Consider the following 21,269-nt stretch of genomic DNA (forward strand, 5'->3'; position numbering starts at 1 on the left):
CTCACCTAGCAATATCTTTCATGTGTTGTTGCCAGAAATTTATGGGCTGTTTTTATGTTTTTGCTCAAGGTGGTGCTGTCCCTGATTTAACTTCATGCTATCTCGTCCAGAACCTCAGCACCCTACGAAGGGTTTCTCTCTCTTCCAGAAGCACAGCCCTCAAGGGGAAAAGAGTAAGAGGGGACACTGATGGTCAGAGGAACGTTTAAGATAGAAGAAATAATTATAGTTTAGGGTAAGGACTTCAGAAGGCCACACTGAGAATGATTTAAGGGTAGTAGTTAATAGCAGTTTTTCTGCCAGGTACTCAGGCATAAAGGTCAAAAAAGCCAAACTTCTGTCTATAGCTTTTATTTATTCAAACATATTTGGAGAGTTAGAAGGTGGCCTTTGATAAAATAGGATGTAGGTGAATAAGCTTGTCTTGAAGGCCTCTGGTCTCTTCTTTCTTTTTCCTTTTCCCATCTCATCGGGGTCCCGCTGCTCAGAGGTGAGGGACAGCAAGTAGGGGTGCTCTGAGTGGGAGACCCCAGGGAGAAGTAATTAAACTGGGAACAATAGGCCAGCCTCCTGGGCATTGTGGGGGTCCCCGGGGTTCTCATAAGGCTGGTATAGGGGGCACTAGGATGGAGAAGGGGGTTGAAAGATGGAGAGAAGTTTTAGAAAGACAGGGCAAGGACTCTGTTTATTAACACTTCTCAGTGCCATCAGGTGAGCAGGAAGTGAGGACGTCAATGGACATGGGATCAGAGACTCTGTTACCATCCGTGCTGGCTATAAACATAGACCTGCAACAAGAAAAAAGAGAAATAGTACAAGATTTATTTTAAAAATAATATGTGCTCATCCAGATTATTGTGAGACCCGTGAAAGTATTTGTGATTAGTTACCCTCCCCCCTGAAACACACATATGCAGTAACTTTTATGTATACCTTTACTAGGGAGAAAATTCAGTTTGTTTTGAATTCTGTTTGACCATGATATTCATATTAGTGCACTTTTAATCTTTTTTATGAATTGCATATACCTGAAGTTTATTGTTTTATCCTTTATTATAACATTTTTAAAAATTATTTATTTTTACAGTAGGTCCTTGCTGGTCATCTATTTTATTTTATTTTTATTTTTATTTTATTTTATTTTTTTTTGTGGTTCGCGGGCCTCTCACTGTTGTGGCCTCTCCTGTTGTGGAGCACAGGCTCCGGACGCGCAGGCTCAGAGGCCGTGGCTCATGGGCCCAGCTGCTCCGCGGCATGTGGGATCCTCCCGGACCGGGGCACGAACCCGTGTCCCCTGCATTGGCAGGTGGACTCTCAACCACTGCGCCACCAGGGAAGACCAGTCATCTATTTTAAATATAGCAGAGTGTACATGTCAATCCCAAACTCCCAATCTACCCTTCCCCTCCACCCTTCTCCCCCTGGTAACCATAAGGTTCATTCTCTAAGTCTGTTTCTGTTTTGTAAATAAGTTCATTTGTTTGGGATTTTATTCGATTATAATGCTCAAATTAGTGCACTTTTTATCTTTGATTATGAGTGTAGCCTGGTTATCAGTTTGGGACTCACTAAACACCAGGAAGGAGTGGCATGAGAATGTGTGGAGGACACTGGTGTATATGTTAGTAAATCAAAAGTGTGATGGAAAAACAAAAACAGAACAGAGTAAGGAGGATCAGGGTAGTGTCGGCCAGTAGGTCTGTTAAGAAGAGGATGTTTGAAAAAAAATTGAAGGTCGTGAAGTACAAGGAAGGAAATGATTAGTAATCCCAGATGAGGACAGACATTATTTTTTTACAGTAAGGCTACATTCAGCCCATTAACATTGCCCAAGTGAAAAGGCATCAGAGAGGAAGAGTGATGTGGGCTGTCAGCTATGGATACAGAGGCCACAGCGAAGCGCCTCACCCAGACCTGCGTGGTCTTGGCCCCTCCCGTTAGTGGCCTCAGAGACGTGTCTGTCATGTCCCAGCACATTTAGCACACCTCGCCCAGCACAGGGAGGGATGAAAGGGATCTTAGACCGAGGGGAGCCCGTGCTTCAAAAACACCTAGCGACAAACAGTCCTAGGAGGATGGCCCCAGGAAAAGGTAGAGAAAACCGAATTATTCTGATTCACCTTCTCCTGTTAATTGGGTCCCTTTGTACCACAGGAGACTTTTGGGAGGGAAAATCAGCTTATTTCTCTCCTTTAATATGGAGTGTAGCTTTTTGAGACCTCATTCAATATTCCTTCTGTATCCTTAAAGAAATACTCTTGAGGTAAGACCCGTTTCTGGAAGGGTGGGGCTCAGGTCCTCCAAGCATTGGGTTAGAGGGAGGAGTAACTTCTTCCCTGACCTGAGACAGAAAATGCCCCCCAGCTTCTTTTCTCGCTCTAATGAAAAGCTCTGAAGTCCAGAAACCTCCTCAGCTTCACTTCTCTTCTTGACCTGGATCTTTCTAAGAGGAGTCTATCCCGACCAATAAGATTGCTGCAGATCTGGGCTTCCCCAGATACTCTCCACACAAAGCCTCCCTTTGGGGGCTGTTGGGAATTTCCAGTTTGCCACTAAAGTTGAATGGTAACTCAGTGACCGGATGTAACTCTATTTTCAAAGTTAGGGATCTTATAATTCCAGAGGTTACTGAGTTTGTTGCTTCTGGGAAATAGTAAATGTCCCAGAGTTCTTGGATGAGTGCATTCTATTGGCCCTGCGTCTTGATACAATAGACTTCCTGCATCTTTTGCACGGGGATGAGATCTTACTCACCTTTCACTCTTGGTCAAGAGAAGAGAAGATATGGGTGAAGTGGTGGACTTGCCTTAGGCATACCTTTGAGTCTCCCACTCTTGAACTTTCTTTTTTTTTTTTTGATCTCCATGTTTCTGTCTCTGATTCTCTTGCCACTGAGATTTGATGACTATTTGGGGGAGTGAAAAAAGAGACAAACAGGGAAATGAGTCCCAACCTAGAGGTTCATAAAGATAATTAGAAAGTCCATGAGCTACTTTTACTTTTTCAAGCATGAGAAATATTTATTTGGGAAAAGTTATAATGGTTAACTAAAATGTCTGAATCTTTTCTTTCTCTTGGAATTAAATCAGCCCAGTGTGGCATTTATCTGAAGCTGATCAGAAGCTATGATTGGCTTTGATGCCACAGTCTTTACTTCTTTTTCCATCATATATTTTCTAATATATGATATTATTTACTTATTGGTGGTGTTTATTGTATTTTGTTAGTCTCCCCTACTAGAACATGAGCTCCATGAGAACAGAAGAATTTTAATATTTTCCTCATTGTTATAACCCAAACATCTAGAGCAGTTTAGGAAGTACATTATATATTGTACAAAACAAATAAATGAATGAGTATTTACAGAAAGTTTCAATTCAAGTCAATAATTTGTTGCAGAGTTCTTACTCTGTTCTCCACCCTGTTCTAGTTGCAGAATGGATACACAGAATATCAGGGGTTCTTCATATCCACCTACCTACCTAGAAGAACTATACAGGATGACACGACCCTAGGAAGATTTTTTTTTTTTTTTTTTTTTTTTTGCGGTACGCGGGACTCTCACTGTTGTGGCCTCTCCTGTTGCGGAGCACAGGCTCCGGACACGCAGGCTCAGCGGCCATGGCTCACGGGCCCAGCCGCTCCGCAGCAGGTGGGATCTTCCCGGACAGGGGCACAAACCCGTGTCCCCTGCATCGGCAGGTGGACTCTCAATCACTGTGCCAGCAGGGAAGCCCCCTAGGAAGCTTTTAATGAAGGAGTATGAGCTGAGTGATTGCCGCTCTTTCACTGACTACCTGGGCAGTGATCCAAGATAAGGTGCATATATGTCCTGAAACTTAGTTTCTGCATCTGTAATGAATGATAATAATACCAACTGGCTTTTTGAGAACCTAAAATGAAATAATACATGCACCAAGCACCTAGTTGGTTGTCTGTCATATAATATGCATTCAACAAATGTTAATTCCTCTCTTCTTACTTTGATAGGCAATAAAACCAAGGGGAAAACAAGCTATAAAGTAATGCATTTTCCCAGCAACAGCTCCTGGGGGTAAGCATTATTTCTTTTATGAATTCTTGACAGCTTCTTATTTCTGCGTACTTAAAGAAAATATTTATATCATCACTAAAAATTGCTTTTCAGGTCATTAACCTATCTTATTGGGACAAGCTAAAAAATATCATTTGATTATTGAATTACTACAGTTATTTTTCATATGTGTGTATGGTACCCCCTCCTTCAGCTAGATTATAAAAGCTACCTTTGTCTCCCATAGTACTTGATAAGTTTTGTATAGAAGTGTTCAGTACATTTTGTTCATAGGTTGTTTAGTGAAGATTCTCCACTGTGTTGTTAAACTTCCCACACTGTGCTTTCTGAAGAGAAGCTCCCCTTAGTCCCTACCTGTTCAACCCATTAGACTTATATCTGGCCCCCGTCATGGGAATTCCCAAGGTAGTTTACACAGTAAAGTCAGAGGTGGCTTGCTCTTCTGTGCCGCTGGAATGCCTGGGTCTCTGGATTCACTGCTGCCGTATTTCTGGGGAAGCTCATTGGGAGCTGGTGCCAAAGGACTGTCAGTGTATCTCGGCATTCTCCCAAATTTTAAACATAACCGGAAAAACATTAGGCTCTTCTGGGGATACAATTGACTAGATGACATTAAGCAAACTGCTTGAGTGTTGATGACTAAACACAGCCTTGAGGTTGCAGCCCAGTAGTTAAAAAAGAGAATTCAGGAAGGTAACAGCCTAGACACTAAACCAGTTTTTCTCAAGTATTTTCTGAGCTCCATGTTCAAAAGAATCATCAGGAGAATTTTTAAAAGATGGATCCGTAAGTCCAGCCCTAGACCCTCTGAATCAAGATTTCTGTATTTAAGCAAAACAAAGACAATAAAAAAAAAAACTTCCCGAAGATCTTGGTGCACACACTCCCCCCCTCCCCATTAACCACAGAATCACTCATTGTTCACTTTTTGTTGGCCAAGTGTGTAAAGGCATTGGAGTGTTCTTTATGGTTGTTTCCTCAACATATAGCTTATACCTCTCCACTCTATCTGGTGAACTGTTGTTTATCATCACAGGGATCTGCTCATTCCTACTCTCCTGTAGGAAGCCTTTCCCAGCAGCCCTGAAGAGCCAATCTCCCCCTCCATCACATTTTCATTTGTATTTCTCTCCATTTCAGCATGTATCAAAATATTTGAAATTATTTGTTTTCCTGTGTCTTTGCTACTAAACAGTCAGCTCTTCCAAGGGAGAGTTAATGTCATTTTCATTCTTATGTCTCCTCCAGCATCAAGCACATTTAAAACATGATTTAAATGAATGAATTGATGAATAAGTGAATTCTTGGGTGGATGCTCAATTAATTAGGAAAATAATTATTTTCACCAAGAAGAAATGGCTCCAAGAGAAACACCGAGCTATGATTCCTATCATGGATTTCTCACTGCTGATCCTGTCTTCACCTGCCCACGCACAGGCAGAACAAACACACTGTAGGCAAAGAAGAGCAGGGTCAAGAGAAACTACGCCAATCCCAAATCAGAAAATTTGCCTTCTGTCTGTGAGCTAGAGCTTGTTACCTAGGGAACCAGATTTATCTCTGTGTCCTCAATACAGTACATCTCAATGAGGGCACTTTTAATAACCAATTGATGTGTAATTGCCTGTATAAATTATGTATCTCTTGTCCAGTTCCAGCTCTGAGGCACTGAGTGGATTATAGAGAAAACCTCCTCTCAGGATTATTATGTGGCTGGTTTGATGTGATTGCAGGGCCCTTCGGAGAGTTTTAAGGGGGGTCCAATTCATTTATTTGGGGCTTTTCAGGCATGCCTTGAAGAGAAGAGATGAGAAAGGAAAAAAAAATCTTTGGACTCTGCAAACTCAGGTGACAGACAGAGAAGCAGAAATATAGAATTGTTGAAATTTTACCCCAGAAAGACCTCAGAGGTCACAGGGTTCAAATTCCTAATGGTCTAATCACCTGAAATAAAAGACATGTGAAGTGAGTGTTTGGCCTTAGCTTGAATATCTTCAGTGGTGTTAGGTGGGTTGTGTAGTGGGAAAAGCAAAGTCTTCGTGTTCAGACAAAATGGTGATCAATTCCTGAGGGACCTAGACAAGAGACTTAAGTCTCCCTGGGCCTCAGTTTCTTTGTGAAACGGGAATGATAATGCTTAGCTCCCTGGATTTCCATGACTACTCGTATAAAACTGTACAATGAGAACAACATTTTGAAAATATTAAATTTATAATAATTTCATCCTCTTCACCCTCCCAATCACAAGTCATGTCCCACTACAGCCATTCCACTATTAGAATCCTTAAGAACAAGAGGTGATGGCCACCTCTTGAAGAAGATGTCATATAAGGGATGTCAACTCCATCAAGAATGGGGAAAGGGACTTCCCTGGAGGTCCAGTGCTTAAGACTTCACCTTCCAATGCAGGGAATGCGGGTTCAATCCCTGGTCAGGGAGCTAAGATCCCACATGCCTCATGGCCAAAAAACCAAAACATAAAACTATTTTGAAGCACTATTGTGACAAATTCAATAAAGACTTTAAAAATGGTCCACATCAAAAAAACTCTTAAAAAAAAAAAAGGATGGGAAGAAAAGAAGGCCCTTTCAGTTAGCAGGGAGCATAACTGAAGCAGAAGATGCAGATGTGTGGCGAGGGTGGGTTTCAATATTTGTATCCCTAGTTTAGGGAAAATCCTGGAGGGGTAGAGCTAGGAGGGTTGAGGGGAGAGCTGAAGATGAGGAGGTAAATGCTCTTTCCTCATACACAGTCTAGGAGGAGAACACTACACAGGATTATCTCTTGCCAACAGTGGACACCAATAGAATAAAAATGGAAACACTGCATATTTGGGCAGAGAGACGGCACACATTAGCCTTCTTGGGCATCTGTCAGCTCCTGTGGAAGTGATCTATGGGTCTCTGAATGGTCTTCAGTATAAGCAGAGGTGGCCAATTTCAGAGCCCTGGGACCTGCCATGGAGATGCCAAGTCTAGCAGAGAGATGTCCCCACCACCTCTCCACTGAAGGGTGCTTAGCCTAAACCCCAGGCAAGATGAGGAATGTGGGCAAGGCCCAAAGGCGTCTTTAGTACCAGGAGATGAAGTGGGTCTGGTCAGCAAGGTGGGCCAGAAAGTCCTGACCAAGCCAAAATAACAACCTGTACAATCACCATCCCAAATCTATTTCCAAATGAGAATGCCAAGGCTTGGCTTGGTTAAGTAACTCACTCAAGATTACACACACGATACGTGGTGAAGCCAGAACTCAATGTGAGGTCTAGGCTACAGTGGAGGCTTTGTGAGGTCTTCTGGGATGGCTACTCAACAGGTGAAAAGCCATCAATTTGTTTATCACACAACACATTCTCCGACTGGCTCAGAGGGACCGCGCTCTGTGTCACTTGGACAGTGGGCAGATCCTCTGTGCTTCTTTTCTTCTCCCTGAGAAGTGAAGTCAAGCAGCAAGCAGAGTGAAAGCACATCCTTTTGGCCAAAAACATGTTTTATTTATATCTTAGTGTGTGACTCTGTGCTGAATGGTAGAGAAGTCACGTTCTCCAAGAACTCAGAAATAAATAGCCAGTGTCACAGACACTTATGGGTACAGACAAAGCATGAATTGAAGAAGTCCATGAAGTCCAGGACAATGCATTTATCAAATAATATCATATGTGGTAAGCGGGTGGGTGAGTGCCTAACTGGGAGGAGGATGAGGAGAGTCTGATGGCAACGAAGCATGGAGAGTGTTTAGGTAAAGAGTATAGACTTTGGAGACAAACTTACTTCACCTTGCTAAGCCTCAGTTTCCTCATCTATAAATAGGAACACTTTTAGGACCTCATGAGGCTGTTTTGAAGATTAAATGAGTGAGTGCTCATAAAATACCTAGCACAAGTTCTAACAGTGATTACATGGGAACTGTTAAGTATTGCTATTGTTCTAATCATTGTGATTTCTTAGCACAGACTTGTGAGGGCCCTGGAAAGACCATCAACCTTTCCTTGATCCATGAGGAGTATAAAGTTCAAAGGGAACCTATGTTTTCTTCCAGGCTTCCCCCATGGAAGAAGAGAGGTAGAAGCATCCCACAGACTTGATGCCTAGACTCAGTTCTTAGGCATTTAGTAAGGAGAACCATCTTTCCGTTCCCAGTGGCCCCAAGTGGGCACAACCTAGCCACTGCCCAACTGTGGTTCTATGGTAGGCTCTTAACCTTGTGCAAGGGGTGTGGCTGTCCAGCTCTACCAGAGGTGCCAAGTTCCCTCCTGACCCATCACCACCTTCCCAGAAATGAGGACTTTTAACTTCCCTCTACCTGATACCTTGCTTTGTTTGAAATAATCTTGAGATAATTTTCTTATTTAAATCTAAGCCTTTTAAACAAGGCTTCTAATGCAGGACTCAAAGAATTAGCAACAAGGGATAATTTATTATGTCATGTTTCAATACGTTAATAATATAATTTTATACCTAGTTAAATTGAAAGCAAATGGAATTCAGTCTCATCCTAATCACAGTCTTTCTAACTCTCTGATGTCCATGTTTTATCCCAATTATCAAGTATTCTGATGTGAATAAATACATAATTCCAGGGGCTTTCCTCTACTTTCACACCTCAGGTTGAAACTGCCTTTCTTCTTCAATGGCCCTAAAAGGTGAACCACTGCCTGAGAAATTCACTTTTTATTTTCTTGGTAACTTGCAAAAACCTTGGCTCTTAATCTTAGTGCCCCAGATACAATGAGAATAACCAGGAATTGTAAAGTGTGTTGAGATATGTGAGTGTAGAGGTGCGTAAGTGCCTTGGGAGAGTCCCTATAAAACTGAATTCAGAGTAGAGTGGATAAGGGGCTGTTAAATCACTTAGGATGATAAAAGAGCTGATCAGAGCCATGGAGGCCTTGTCTTCTTGAATTAATTAATTGCACTCTTGTGCCATTTCCTGGCAACTAAGGTCTTTAAGGGACTTAGAGCCGAAATTTAGTATTACCACAGAGGCTAGTTGGGATCTTCTTTCCTCTGCCCTGATACCTTCTGAATTGATGATTATGAATACTAATAGCTTCTATTAATTGAACGTCTATTATCGGCAGGAATTTTACTTATATTATCCTTAATTCTCATAAACACTCTTTAAAGTGGGTGTTATTAGTCCTATTTTTATAGAAGGAGAAACCAAACACCATAAAAGTGAATACAAGTGTCCTATGATTTTATACTTGATAAGCCACAGAGTTGGAATTCCAATCCAGAAGCCCTGGCTTTCCCTTACTTCTCAACTTGGCCCAAATCTCTAAAGCAGCATCCCCAGGGGAAAGCAGTTTATGGAGCTCAGAGAGGCCCCTGGTTCCCAACAGCTCCAGTGACAGCTGGGGGTGGAAGGTGGAACAGAGAGATGGAGGCTGCAGGCTATTTTCAGAAACAGCCCCTGTTCGACTGATGATGGCTCCTGTCCATACAAGCGGCCAGAATCCACGTGGGATCTTCCCCAGGCAGCTGAGCCAAGGGGGAGCCACTCAGCATGGTAGTCTTCTGATTGCAGAGGGTAACTTGGCTTTGAAAAGGGAAGGATAAAATATTTTAGAACAGAGTTGGCCAACTCTCTGTAAAAGGGCAGGTAGCAGATATTTTAGGCTTAGTAAACCATATGGTCCCTCACAACTGCTCAAGTGGGTTGCTCTCGAGAAAGCAGACATACACAATGTGCCAACAATTGGGTGTGCCTCTGTTACAGCAAAACTTTATTTATAGACATTGAAATTTGAATTTCATATAATTTTCATGTAATACAACATATATTTTTTTGACTTTCCCCCCCACCATTTTAAATGTAAAAACTATTCTTAGCTTACAGCCATTCTTAGCAGGCGTTGGGTCAGACTTGGCCTGTGGGCTGTAGTTTGCCAACCTCTGTTTTAGACATTCATAATATTTTTAATTTTTAATTTATAATAGCAGCTAATAATTTTTGAGTGTACATAATAGACCAGGGATTGGGCTGTGCACTTTATTTTTCTAGGTTAGGATCTTCGATTTTTTTTTTAATTATAAAATAATTCTTATATATAAAAGTAAATATATATATATATACACACACGTATATGAAAAAGCTGTAACTAATAGTATTAATATGAACAAATGTGTAACTAACACCACCTTAAAAAGTATAAATTGCTCGGGCTTCCCTGGTGGTGCAGTGGTTGAGAGTCCGCCTGCCAATGCAGGGGACACAGGTTCGTGCTCCAGTCCGGGAGGATCCCACATGCTGTGGAGTGGCTGGGCCCGTGAGCCGTGGCCGCTGAGCCTGCGCGTCCGGAGCCTGTGCTCCGCAAAGGGAGAGGCCACGGCAGTGAGAGGCCCGCGTACGGAAAAAAAAAAAAAAAAAGTAGAAATTGCTCATACCTTTGAACCACTGGTCTTCCCTCCATATATTACACCATCTCTATCCTGACAAGAAGTAAATTTTGTGTCTCTAAGTATTTTTTCCTTTCATGAAAGAACACAAGTACAGAAAAACAAAGCATGTGTATAATTGAACACATAATCATAAAACTAACACCTATCTTCATTCCTTGAACAGAGAAATAGATAAAAATAGAGCATCACCAACACCTTTCCCCTTATGCCCCTCCTTGAGCACAATGCCTTGCCTCCACTCTCCTGGATTTAGTGATAATCATTTCCTGCTTCTCTTTTAAAATCTTATTCCACCTGTTGGAGGAGGTCATTGAGAGGACATGACCACTGGGTCACCCGCGAGCTGTTCCCAAGCAGTCGGAGGCTCCTCACCCATCCCCTGTCCTTGGAATGTAAGCTCTGCCCACCATTCCCACGTTTACAAGGACATGATCCTGAGAGAGCATCTGAACTGTATGCATCACTGAACCCATTTAAGGCTTCTATATGAACTTTTAAGATTCTGGTGGGCTGATGCGAGGATCTATGCATCTTCCGTCCACCCCAGACAAGCCTTATAGGTAAGTTCCCTTGCTTATTAAATCTGCCACCTGCCAATCTGGAGTGGCTGACTCTTCTGTCTCTCTCTGCCTTCCATGTGAGAGGCCAGTTTCAGATTTCACCAGGGAAACTCCTCAACACAGCTGTGTATTCATACCATAAAAAAAAAAAAAATCTATCTATCTATCTATCTATCTACAACCTGCTTTATATACTATATGATTGGAATCATATTATATGTATTATTTTGGTTTGGCTTCTTTCATGGAGCCCATGGTATCCTAACATGCTTTAGTTTCTGGTAATTTGGTGGTAACTCATTGTGGTTTTAATTTGCATTTCTCCATTACTAATGAATTAAACACATTTTCACATATTTATTAGTCATTTGGATTTCTACTTTTGTGAAGTGCCTGTTCACATCTTTGGTTTATTTCACTTTTTATCTTTTCTTTATTCTGTATGCATGCTCTTTGTCAGTTGTATAAATTACAAAGATATTCTCTTTGTATATTGTTTTTTCACTTTATGCTGTCTTTTGATGAACAGAAGTCTTTGACATAATGCAAGTCATCATTGATGCTGTTTCTTTTTTAATAAATAAATTCTTTACCACCTTGAAATAATGAAGATATTTTCCTATATTGTCATTTAGGATATCTGTACTTTTTATTTTTGGATTTTTAAAATTCTTGACTTGGAACTGATTTTTTTTTAAAATATCTTTATTGGAGTATAATAGCTTTACATTGTTCTGTATCAGCTATAAGTATACATATATCCCCATACCCCCTCCCACTTGTGTCTCCCTTCCATCCTCCCTATCCCACCCCTCTAGGTGGTTACAAAGCACCGAGGTGATCTCCCTGTGCTATGCGGCTGCTTCCCACTAGCTATCTATTTTACATTCCGTAGTGTGTATATGTCAATGCCACTCTCTCACTTCGTCCCAGCTTATTCTTCCCTCTCCCTGTGTCCTCAAGTCCATTCTCTATGTCTGCGTCTTTATTCCTGCTGGAACTGATTTTTAATATGATTTTTGTATGTGAGATAAGGCTTCAATTCCTTTCTCCCTTCTTCCTTTCTTTTTTTGGTAGAGATATCCAATTGTTTTGGAAACACTGTTTAAAGGGTATAGGATTCTAGTGATCTAAAATGACAACTCTGTCAGAAATAGCTGTCATTATATACCTGGATCAGTTTCAAGGGTTTCTGTTCTGTTTCATGGGTCTATTTGTCTACTTTTATTCCAACACTATGTTATCTTAGTATAGCTTTATAATAGACCTTGATATCTAATAGAGCTATGAGTTCAATGTTGGGCAAAGGGAGAAATGGGATTAATGATCGAAGACTGGAAAACTTGGTCTCTTTCAAATACTGATCTGTAAACAAGGTTCATTTCTTTATTTATTTAGGTTTACCTCCAGTCACTGTTGAATAGAAATGGAAATAGTGATAATTAATTTTTTATTCTGATGTTAAAAGTAAAGCTTTCTGAAGAAGGCAGACTTCTAAAATGCCCCAAATGATTTCCACCTCCTTGAATTCATATCTTTCAACATTAAATATGACATTAACTTTATTTTTTTACAGATGCCTTCAATCAACTTGAGGGAGCATTTTTTTCCATTCAGAGTTCATTGAACATTTTAATAATGAATTAGTGTTGGGTTTTTCAAATGCTTTTTCTGCATCTCTTGAGATGATCACTTGACTTTTATCCATTATTACTATGGTATATCCTATTAATAGATTTTGGGATGTTAAACAAACCTTTCACTCTTGGTATAAATCTTACTTTGTCAAATTTTATGATCTTTCATATATGTTGCTGGATTTGGTGCTTTTTTTTTTTTTTTTGGTAATGTGTGTAAGAGATGTTGATCTACATTTTTTCAGTGATGTCTTCAGTTTGGCATCAGGATAGTGCTAGTTTCATAGAATAAGTTGAGGTGTGTTCCTTCCTGTTCTATTATTTGGGAAGAATTAGTTTATATATATATATATACTAAATATATATAAAATGTTTAGTAGAATTCACAAGTGAAGCCATCTGGGCCTTGTTTTTTACTTTTTGGGAAGTTTTGATGTTTGATCTCCTTACCTGTTATAGGACTATTCAGATTTGCTGAGTTTTCTTGAGTCAGTTTTAGTAATTGTTGCCCATGATATTTGTCCACTTCATCTAAGTTATCTAATTTGTGACATAGTTATTCATAGTATTCATAGACATGTGTGTATATGTGTGTGTGTTCCCTCTTTCATTTTATTAAGTTTATTTTTCATTGAAGTAGAGTTGAATTACAACATTGTGGTAATTACTGCTGTACAGCAAAGTGACTCAGTCATACATATATATACATTGTTTTTCATATTCTTTTTCATTATGGTTGATTTTAGTAACTAAATCTGCTCATTCTTTTGGGTCAGTCTAGATGAAATTTATCAATTTTATCGATCTTTTCCAAAGACCCATCTTTGGTTTTATTGATTTTTTTCTGTTGCTTTTTGTTTTCTATTCTCTATTTTATTTAATTTCCCTTGTCTTTATTATTTCTTTCCTACTTCTTGTTTTGTATCTTATTTGTTTTTCTTTCTCTGCTTTCTTATGGTTGAAGTTTAGATAATTAATTTAAAATTTTTCTTCTTTCTTAATTATAGGTATTACTATATATTTAACTATATATTTCCTGTGATCACTACTTTAGCAGCATTCTATACATTTTGGTAAATTGGGATTTTTCCTCTCTTATCTCAAAATATTTTCTAATTTCAATGTGAAACCTTTAATCCATTGGCTATCTAGTACTGTGTTGCTTAACTTACACATATTGTGAACTTCCCAGATATTCCTCTATTATTGATTTCTAATTTACTCCATTTCATTTTATTGTGATTATAGAGCATACCTTTCATGATTTCCATGTTTAAATTTTTTTGGATAGTTTTTGTTTTGGCCTAACACATAGTCTACACTGGATTACGTTCTGTGTGTCCTTGGGAAGAATGTGCATTCTGCTCCTGTTAGGCAGAGTGTTCTATCGATGTCTGTTCAGTCTAATTTGTCTGTAGTGTTGTTCAGTTTCTCTATTACATTCTTTGTTTATGCCTAGTTGCTCTATCTATTATTAAAATTGGGATCTTGATGTCTTCAAATATTATTGTTGTATCATCCATTTCTCCCTTTGATTCAGCCAGTTTTTGTTCATTTATTTTGAGGTTCTGTTGTTAAGTGCATATATGTTTATAATTGTTAATATTCCTGAGAGATTGACTCTTTTAATATCATTGAATGTCCCACTTTCTGTCTAATTTTTTGTTTGTTTTACAGTTTGTCTGATATTAGTATTTTCACTCCATCTATTTTATATTGTTGTTTACATGATATATATTTTCTCATCCTTTTACTTTCAATCTGTTTGTATCTTTGAGTCTGAAGTGTGTTTCCTATATATAATTTGATCTTTTTTAAAATGCAGTATGGCAAACTAAGATTTTGACTTAATTGTTTAATCCATTCACATTTAATTTTGGTGTGGAAATGGTTGGATTCATGTCTGTCATTTTACTTTTTGTTTTCTATATGTGTTATGTCTTCTTTGTTCCTTTGTTCCTCCTTTATTGTCTTATTTTGTATTAACTGGATATTTGTAGTGTTACATTTTAATTTCTCTAATGATTTAAAAATTATGTTTAGAGATATTTTCTTAGTGATTCCTCTGAGATTTACAAAATACATCTTATTATAATCTATTTCAGATTCAAAGTTAGTTTCAGTGATATATAGAAACTCTACTTCTATGTATCTCCATTCCTTCCCCCACATTCTTTTGTGCTACTATGGTTATATATTTTACAAATATAATATGTTACAAATATAATACTTTCTTATAATTATTACTTAATACAATCTATGTCAGTTAAAAAGGCTGAGTAAAGAAAAGAGAGGAAGCATAAATTTACATAATTTGTTATAACTTTACTTTTTTATTCTTTCAGATTCTCTCCATCTCTTCCTACCAATTTTCTTGCTCCAATATAGCTTTGTTTTACTCACCTCCTTTGTACTGTTATTGTTGAACACATTGCATTTCCATATATTTAGGTCCAACAAAACAAAACAATACAACATACTGTTTTTTAAAATCAGTCAGAATGGAGAAAAGTGAGCAATGATATTGTCTTTCCTTATTACTTCCATAATTGCCTTCACTGGCACTTTTTTGTTCTATCATTTGGATTTGAATTACTGTCTGATACAGCTTGCTTTCAACTGGAAGAATTTCCTTCATACTTCTTGTAAGGAAGGTCTGCTACCAATGAGTTCTCTTAGTTTTAGCTTATCTGGGCATATCTCTATTTTGTGTTCATTTTTTAGAAGATAGTTTTTCTGGATATAAGATTCTTGATTGATAGATTTTTACTTCCTGTACTTTGAATATGTCATCCCAATATCTTCTAGCCTCATTTTTTTTCCTGATAAGTTAACTGTTAATTTTGTTTGAGTTCCTTTATACATAATGCCATTTTTATTTTACAGCTTTCAAGGTGTTCTCTTTATCTTTAACTTTCAACATTGCACATGATATGCATGTATGGGTGTGAATATCTTTTCACTTATTTGGAATTAATTGAGCTCCTTGGATGTGTAGATTAATAGTTTTCATCAAATATGATAATTTTTAGCCATTTTTTTCTTGAAATATTTTTCTGTCTCTTTCTCCTTTACTAGTGATGCTGCCACTATGTGTATATTACAGTGCTAATTGTGTCCCACATTTCAATGAAGGTCTTTCATTTTTTTAAAACATAGACTTTATTTTAAAATTTTTTTTTGCGGTATGCGGGCCTCTCACTGTTGTGGCCTCTCCCATTGTGGAGCACAGGCTCCGGACGCGCAGGCTCAGTGGCCATGGCTCACTGGCCCAACCGCTCCGCAGCGTGTGGGATCTTCCTGGACCGGGGCATGAACCCGTGTCCCCTGTATTGGCAGGTGGACTCTCAACCACTGCACCACCAGGGAAGCCCTAGACTTTATTTTTAAAAGCAGTTTTCGATTTACGGCAAAATTGAACAAAAAGCGCAGATGGTTCCGTATGCTACCTCTCCCCATACACAGACGTCCCCACCAGCAGAATCTTGTACCAGAGTGGTACATTTGTTACAACTGATAACCCATCACTGACACATTATCCCAAACCCATGGTTTACATTAAGGTTCCTTCTCAGTTTTGTATGTTCTATGGGTTTTGACAAACATGTAGTGACATGTATCTACCATTATAGTACATTGCATCATAGTTTCATGGCCCTAAAAGCCCCTTATGTTCCATTTACTCATTTTTCTTTCTTCCAAACACTGGAAACCACTGACCTTTATACTGTCTCCATAGTTTTACATATTCCAGAGTGTCATATAATTGAAATCACACAGTATGTATCTTTTCCAGATTGGCTTATTTCCCTTAGTAATATTCATTTAAGTTTCTTCCATGTCTTTTTCTGTCTTCACACTTTATTTCTTTTTAGCATTGTATAACAGTCCATTGTATGGATATATCACAGTTTATCCATTCACTGAAGGACATTTTTGTTGCTTCCAAATTTTGTCAATTATGAACGAAGCTAGTATAAACATTTATATACAAGTTTTTGAATGGACATATGTTTTCAGCTCATTTTGGTAAATACAAAGGAGTGTGATTACTGGATTATAAGTTAAGAGTATATTTAGTTTTGAAAAAAATGAAAAACTGGTTTTTAAGTGTCCATTTCATTTTGGAATCCCACCAGTAATGACTGAGAGTGCCTGTTTCTCCACATCCTTGCCAACATTTGGTGCTGTCAGTATTTTGGATTTTAGTCATTCTAATAGGTGTGTAGTGGTATCTCACTGTTTAAATTTGCAAGTATCTTTTCATATGCCTATTTTCCATATGTATATCTTCTTAATGAGGTATCTGTTTATATATTTTACCCATTTTTAATAGAGTTGGTCATTTTCTTACTGTAGAATTTTAAGAATTCTTTGTATATTTTGAATATCAGTCCTTTATCAGATATTTGTTTTACAAATATTTCCTTCCAGTTTCATTCTCTTGATATGCCTTTCACAGAGCAGTAGTTTCTGATTTTAATTTTGCAAGTGTATGTCGAGTTGTCTCACCACCATTTGTTGCTCCCTGGTCAAGAATCAGTTGACTTTTTTTTATTTGTGTGGGTCTATTTTTGGATCTCTATTCTGTTTCAGTGATCTATTTGTCCATTTCTTCACTGGTACCACACTGTCTTGATACTGCAGTTTTTTATGTAGTAAGTCTTGAATTCAGATATCATCAGTCTTCTAAATTTGTTCTTTTTCTTCAGTTTTGTTCTTTTTTCTTTATTGTGTTGATTATTCTGCATCTTTTGCCTCTCTATACAAACTCTAGAACCAGTTTGTCAACCTTCACAAAATAACTTGCTAGGATTTTTATTGGGATTGTGTTAAATCTATAGATCAACTTGGGAAGAACTAACATCTTAATAATCTTGAGTATTCCTAGCCATGAACTTATTATATCCCTCCAATTATTTAATTCTTTTGATTTCTTTAATTAGAGTTATTTTCAGTGTTTGAATTATTTTTCTTTTCTGTTTTACAGATTGCATCATTTCTATTGATCTATATTCAAGTTCACTGATTCTTCTTTTTCTGTCATCCCTAATCTACTCTTGAACCTTTGAATTGTCTTTCTTGTTATTGCTTATTTCAACTCTGTAACTTCCATTTGGTTCTTTTAAATAATTTTTATCTCCTTATTTATATTATCTATTGATGCTTCATTGTCACTATACCTTCCTTTAATTCTGTATGCACAGTTTTCTTTACTTCTTTGAACATATTTAAGTGTTTTAACGTCTTTGCTAAGTCATAGCAATTCATTTTTCACAGAAGGACACGTCAAAGAAAATATAATACCATTACACTTAATGCCCTTTTATTCCCTTCTCCACAACCCCCCCTCCCAAAAAAATAATTACTCTCTTGACTTCTAACCACATTACTTTTTATTTTTAATTTTTAAATTGGTTTTAATTTTTATAGATTCCAGTACTGTATGTAGAGTCTCTATCTTTTAAAATACCTATTCAACTATTTCTCTGTTTTCTTATATAGATTATTTATAGTTAGTCAAAAGTATTTTATGCTATTTTCAATATCTGGCTAACTTGTGAACTTGTTTTTATTTTATCTTTTCATTTTCCTCTCTCACATGTATCAATTATTTGATCATGTCTACTCACATGCCTAGTAATTTTATTTTAAAAGTTAGATATGGTATTTTAAAAATTATAGAGGGTCTAGAAAATATTATTTTCATGAAGAAATAGTTTACCTTTTCCTCTACGGAGTATATAGGGGGGAAGATAAGGACCTTGATTTAATTAGGACTAAGCTTGGACATAGGTGGCTCACAGGATTAGTAATACTCAGTCTACCTCTGGTTTGGCTGTTTCTAAACCTTTCTGGCACTTTTAATTGCAAGCTTGGTGAGTCTTTGTCTTCCCCACTTTTTTTTTTCTTTTTAAAAGTTTTTATTGGAATATAGTTGGTTTACAATGTTGTATTACTTTCAGGTGTACAGCAAAGTGAAACAGTTATACATATACATATAACCATTCTTTTTTTTAGATTCTTTTCCCATATAGTCCTTTACAGAATATTGATTAAAGTTCCCTGTGCTATACAGTAGGTCCTTGTTAGTTATCTATTTTATACATAGTAATGTATATATGTCAATCTAAGTCTCCCAATTTATCCCTCCCCCCCTTACTCCCTGGTAACCATAAGTTTGTTTTCTACATCTGTGACTCTTTTTTTTCGTAAATAAGTTCATTTGTACCCTTTTTTTAGATTCCACATATAAGCAATATCATATAATACGTCTTTCTCTGCCTGATTTGCTTCATTCAGTATGACAATCTCTAGGTCCATCCATGCTGCTGCAAATGGCATTATTTTGTTCTTTTTTATGGCTGAGTAATATTCCATTGTATATATGTACCATATCTTCTTTAACCATTCCTCTGTTGATGGACATTTAGGTTGCTTCCATGTCCTGGCTATTGTAAATACTGCTGCTATAAACATTGGGGTATATGTCTCTTTTGAATTATGGTTTTCTCTGGGTATATTCCCAGTAGTGGGATTGCTGGGTCATATCAAATTACCAATGGCATTTTTCCCATAACTAGAACAAAAAATTTTACAATTTACATGGAAACACAAAAGACCCCATATAGCTAAAGCAATCTTGAGAAAGAAAAACAGAGCTGGAGGAATCAGGCTCCTGGACTTCAGACTGTACTACAAAGCTACAGTAATCAAGACAGTATGATACTGGCACAAAAACAGAAATAGAGATCAATGGAACAGGATAGAAAGCCCAGAGATAAACCATGCACATAGGGTCACCTTATCTTTGATAAAGGAGGCAAAAATATACAATGGAGAAAAGATATCCTTTTCAATAAGTGGTGCTGGGAAAACTGGACAGCTACATGTAAAAAAAAAATGAAATTAGAACACTCCCTAACACCATACACAAAAATAAACTCAAAATGGATTAAAGACCTAAATGTAAGGCCAGACACTATAAAACTCTTAGAGGAAAACATAGGCAGAACACTCTCTGACATAAACCACAGCAACATCTTTTTTGACCCACCTCCTAGAGTAATGAAAATTAAAACAAAGATAAACAAATGGGACTTAATTAAACTTAAAAGCTTTTGCACAGCAAAGGAGACCATAAACAAGACAAAAAGACAACCCTCAGAACGGGAGAAAATAATCTCAAATGAAGCAACTGACAAAGGATTAATCTCCAAAATATACAAGCAGCTCATGCAGCTCAATATCAAAAAAACAAACAACCCAATACAATAAATGGGTGGAAGACCTAAACAGACATTTCTCTAAAGAAGATATACAGATGGCCAACAAACACTTGAAAAGGTGCTCAACATCACTAATTATTAGAGAAATGCATATCAAATTACAATGTAGTATCACCTCACACTGGTCAGAATGGCCATCATAAAAAATCTACATACAGTAAATGCTGGAGAGGGTGTGGAGAAAAGGGAACCCTCATACACTGTTGGTGGGAATGTAAATGGATATAACTACCATGGAGAACATTATGGAGGTTCCTTAAAAAACTAAAAATAGAACTACTATATGTCTTCCCCACTTTAGATAAAAGAATACATATTCTTATCATTGGTAACTGTCATTTATAAAGAATAACTCCTAACCTATATCTTTGTCCCAGGTGATATGGGGTTAGGTCCAAGTCTTAGAATCTTAAATATTCCCTTTCCCCTTGGTCATATGCTGAGGTGTTTTTAGTTTTGCTGAAAACTAAAGTGACATTTCAAATTCCATTTAAACTAGTGAGATGTATCACTTTATTTGCAAAAGGATGGCTGTCAAATAGCAACGCTTATAAGCATCAACAAACCTGTGTTCCAGCTTTTTGTGGCTTTATGAGACTGATAGGTACTGCTATCTTGCCATTGCAGTGCAGTTACTGATGTTCTGGTATCCGATACGCAGCCAGGAAGTTATTCCAAGAATGAACCTCTGAGGATGAGATCACATGTTTATTTATAGCTTCTGACACCAGCAATACCAATATTTTGTTCTCCAGGTTAGCTTTAAGATTTCAGAAAAATGGAAGGCTGTCCCTCAAAATGGCTTTTAATCACAGTGGCCACATGAAGCATATCAAGCATATGAAACCTCCAATTGCTAGCAAAGAGGTAATGATGCCGTCAGCTATTGGCTAAATTTCAGGCAGCGCATCAACTCTGGGATTGAGCGTTTCCATAGTTACCTTGACTGATGTAATCATCCCACATGGGAGGTGGGATTAAAATATCCAAGAAAAGAAGTATCTAGGGGAAAAACTCATTTCTGTTTTTCATTTTTGCTGGGAAATTCCCTAATATCTTTTTGAACTGAAACCAGGTCCATTTTCCTTGTTATAAAAGCTAAGTGAGTAAGCATTTTGAGTTTATAATAGTGGGATGGGAAAATTGGGAAAATTGTATGTTTCTGTATTTGTTTGAGTTTGTGTGCATGGTTTGAGTTTGTGTGAATTAGTTTGAAGCAGGTTCTACAAACTAATACATATATATATATATATATATATATATATATGTATAGGCCAAGGCCAGGGAACACCCTTAGTCTTCATTCTGGTCTGTAGAAAACGAATTGT

The 21,269-nt window shown here is 37.6% G+C and overlaps 1 long non-coding RNA gene across 1 annotated transcript; it reads right to left on the reverse strand.

Moving 5' to 3' along the window:
• Nucleotides 1-393: 393 nt before the first annotated feature.
• Nucleotides 394-20,744, reverse strand: LOC132597641 (uncharacterized). The gene is made up of 3 exons (XR_009564688.1): nt 20,508-20,744; nt 2,755-2,905; nt 394-788 (listed from the first exon to the last, which is right to left on the reverse strand). It is a non-coding gene; the product is annotated as an uncharacterized lncRNA (long non-coding RNA).
• Between the last annotated feature and the right edge of the window lie 525 nt (nt 20,745-21,269).

The sequence above is a fragment of the Globicephala melas genome, chromosome 8 (assembly GCF_963455315.2).
Source record: "Globicephala melas chromosome 8, mGloMel1.2, whole genome shotgun sequence".
Lineage (NCBI taxonomy): Eukaryota > Metazoa > Chordata > Mammalia > Artiodactyla > Delphinidae > Globicephala > Globicephala melas.